Raw genomic sequence first — 3,768 nt, 5'->3', positions numbered from 1 at the left:
TGCTATATTCTAGCAAAGGGAGATGAGATAAACCAGTAAACAAATTTGTTAATTTCAGATAGTTATAAATGCTTTGGAAAAAATAATACACAGTGATACCAGCAGTGATTCTCAAGTGTATTCACATGATGATATGTATAAAATTTGGTGGCATCTGCAGAATACTGGAAGAGTGAGACTCCCTTGGTGGTCCAATGGTTGGGCCTTTGCCTTGCCATGTAGGGAGTGTGGGTTAAAATCATGCTCTCTTCACCTTGTTTCCATGGCTTCCTGTGATACCTCCTTCTTTCATGTGATGGTGTGTCAATTTGGTAGTTTCAGTCCATTCCCAGTTGGACCATGAGCTTCTGGTGAGCAGAGATGATTCATCTTCATGGTCATGGGAACATGCTGAAGGAGAAATCAATTCAGTGTGGGTAAGTCAAGAAAATCCCCTCAGAGAAGGTGGTAAGAGAGGGTGGGTTTAACTGTGGGACTGAGGAAAGCATCAATGTTTACCAGGTGGGAATACAGAGATGGGAAGGGAACAAGCACCGACTGCTAACTGTCAATATCAGGCACAAGGCATCCTCAGCCCCTCAATTCCAGCATTAGACCAAGCTCCAGGTGCTCCCCATCAAGGGTCTACACTTGGCTATTCTCTGTTCCTTAAGAATCACAGATCTGGCTTTTCAGGAAATCCCTTAACTAAGCAAAAAAGTCCTGTCTCACCCACAAGGCCACCAGCCTATTTGGTTTTAGTTCTTCCCTCTTCTAGCTCAAAATAAAACAAATCCTTTCTGAAAGCATCATGTTCTTCACTATACAGTTTCCCTTGCTGAAAGAAAATCACCCAAACACTAAAGGTTTGCAGACAACAATAGAAGCATCATCTCAGTCAGTGATACGTATGAGCCATCACTCTCACAGCAGTAATCACACTAGCTCAGGCAAAAATAAGTGACATTTAAATGTAATTAATATGATCCTCTCTTTTTGTTCAGAATCACTAGTACAGGTTCAGGAGCCAACTCATATCATATAGGAGACCCTCCCCTGACCAGAGAGTCAAGTTCTAAGACAACAGTTCTCAACACTGACTCCACAATAAACCACCTAGGGAGCTCTTTATTGAAAGAACTGACGTTGCAGAGCAATGGAAACCAGGGTCTTAAGGTGAGAGAGCTGGTCCTCAGGCAAGTGGGGAACTAGTGGTCCCAAAGAATGCTGGCCCTGCGGTGAAAAAACCAGCAACCCATTGCTCGTGGACTGAGAAGGACTAAACTCTTCCTCTCTGCTACTGAACACTGGTTTCCTGATCTGTAAAATGGGAAAAACCTGATGGTTCACAATATTTTAGTCTGACTCATGGGAGATCTTTGGGTATAAATCCTTTAACACTGTCAAGAATCCTTTAGAGAAAAGGGAAGGCTGCTCGTCAGTAGCAACCCTTTTAATTTGGGTATTGGGTGTGGGGGACATTAATTATCATGTTCCTACTCTAGTAGCTGTTTACTACAAACATCTTGGAAGGAAATGGTCCACTAATAAAAATGATCAATGTGGGACTTCCCTGGTGGTTCAGTGGCTAAGACTCTGTGCTTCCAATGCAGGGGGCCCGGGTTCAAACCCTGGTCAGGGAACAAGATCCCATGTGCTGTAACTAAGACCTCATGCAGTCAAATAAATAAATAAATATATATTTAAAAAAAAAAAAATGATCAATGCAGAGGAACATGGTTGCGGAGGCAGTTAGACTTCAATTTTCTTTTTTATATAGATAAAGTTATTTATTTATTTATCTATGGCTATGCTGGGTCTTCGTTGCTGTGCAGGCTTTTCTCCAGTTGTGGTGCGCGGGTTTCTCCTTGTGGTGGCTTCTCTTGCCACAGAGCTTCGCTCTAGGGTGGACAGGCTTCGTTAGTTGTGGTGTGTGCTCTCGGTAGTTTTGGCTCCTGGGTTCTAGAGAATGGGCTCAGTAGTTGTGGTACACGGGCTTAGTTGCTCAGTGGCATGTGGGATCTTTCAGAATCAGGGATCGAACCCCCGTCTCCTTCATTGGCAGGCAGATTCTTTACCACTGAACCACCAGGGAAGCCCAGACTTCAAGTTTCATCTGTTAATTTTGAAGTACAGGAAGAGAGGCTAACCAGGCATTCGGACAGGCAGACTGCAGCTGGAGAGAGATTAAGGATGAAAATATAGGTTTAGGGGTCAATATCTGTGTAGAATTTGGATTAAGACTTTTACTTGTACCCACAAGTCTGCTTCCTAGATGTCTTCTAAATCTGCCTGTAATAGTTAAGGAAAATAACTCTAGTTTCCATCTTATATACTGTGGACTCAGGAAGCTCACTCAGATTTCTGTAGGTTCCCGAGAAATGAGAGTTGGTAGGGTGCAGATTACATTCTTATTATACCTTTACTTTCTGTTGAATTTTCTAGACCCACATAATTAGCTCCTTCTGACTTCCCAAAGCACCACTAACACAATGTTCCATACTTTTACTACATGTGGCAGGAATGGAGGAAAACAAATTCAAGACCAGAAGCAACTTCACCTTGTAAATTGTACGTTCCACCCCACTTCCATCACAGGGAATTTTCCCGTGGGTGGGTTGTTCTTCAACCTTGTCTGGTTCCCTGTTGCTAGCTTGCTCTTTCACCTCCACCTACAGACTCCAGTCAGAGCTCTGCAATTCTTTGTATATTCTGTTGTTTTTTCACTCCTCTTTTCTGGATTACCCACCAAATCTCAAAGTTTTTATTCCTTCACTGTGCAAATAAATTCAGTCTTAACTTATACTTAAAGTTGCCCAAACAGTCTATGTTAAAGGTGGCTTCACTTTTCTACCCATAAAAGTTTCCTCAAGCTCCATCAAGCTATATTCTTACACGTGGAAAAATCTACCCATAAGACAAAGTATGCTATTCTTGTAGATGACAAAAGCAACAACAGCTGTCTTTGAAAAGATATTTTCTCTTCCTACTACAGAAAGAAAGAAGAGAAGGCTGGCATTATTAATAATTATGTTAGCCATATTTTTAAAGTGTATTCCATGTGATGAGCTAAGAATTATGATAAGTGGTTTATATGCATACCACTATTTGATTCTTACAGCAAGCCTATTCTAAAGACAAGGAAACTAAAGCGCAGGGAGATTGGGTATCTCACCCAAGGTGAGATAGTTATTAATCAGAGGCTCAGAGTCTGCCATGTCGTTCTCCTGTGGCTAAACCTATGCCAGTAAATACTGAACAAGTGGATCTACAGAAAAAAAAAATCCCTGCTTTGTACAGCTTACCAATTTCCATGGTGAAAATACTCCCACCAAGGCTGATGTCAAGCTAATATAACATCACTGGATACAGAGTTGGGAAGAGGACACCTTCTATGGTAATTCCACCAATGGACCAATCATTTCAAGAGCACAGATAAGAGTAGTAAAATGTAATAATTATGAAGTGATGTTTTTCATATTTATTACCTGTTTTTAATATAGTATTTAATTGTAATTTAAATAATTTAAGTTTTGAAATTAATTTAATTTAAGGACAATTACAATATTGTAATGGTTTTTGCCATACATCAATATGAATCAACCATAGGTATACATGTGTCCCCTCTATCCAGACACTCTCTGACATAAATCACAGCAAGATCCTCTATGACCCACCTCCCAGAGTAATGGAAATAAAAACAAAAATAAACAAATGGGACCTAGTTAAACTTAACAGCTTTTGCACAGCAAAAGAAACTACAAGCAAGGTGAAAAGACAGCCCTCAGA

General features: G+C 40.6%; 1 non-coding gene across 1 annotated transcript; it reads left to right on the top strand.

Moving 5' to 3' along the window:
• The first annotated feature begins 1,549 nt into the window (after nucleotides 1–1,549).
• On the top strand, nucleotides 1,550–1,622 carry TRNAG-UCC. Its single transcript has one exon. It is a non-coding gene; the product is annotated as a tRNA-Gly (tRNA).
• The last annotated feature ends 2,146 nt before the right edge of the window (nucleotides 1,623–3,768 follow it).

This window comes from Cervus elaphus, chromosome 14 (assembly GCF_910594005.1).
Source record: "Cervus elaphus chromosome 14, mCerEla1.1, whole genome shotgun sequence".
Classification (NCBI taxonomy): domain Eukaryota; kingdom Metazoa; phylum Chordata; class Mammalia; order Artiodactyla; family Cervidae; genus Cervus; species Cervus elaphus.
The sequence above is the reverse complement of the archived record's forward strand: the minus strand, read 5'-3'. Positions and strand labels throughout refer to the sequence as shown.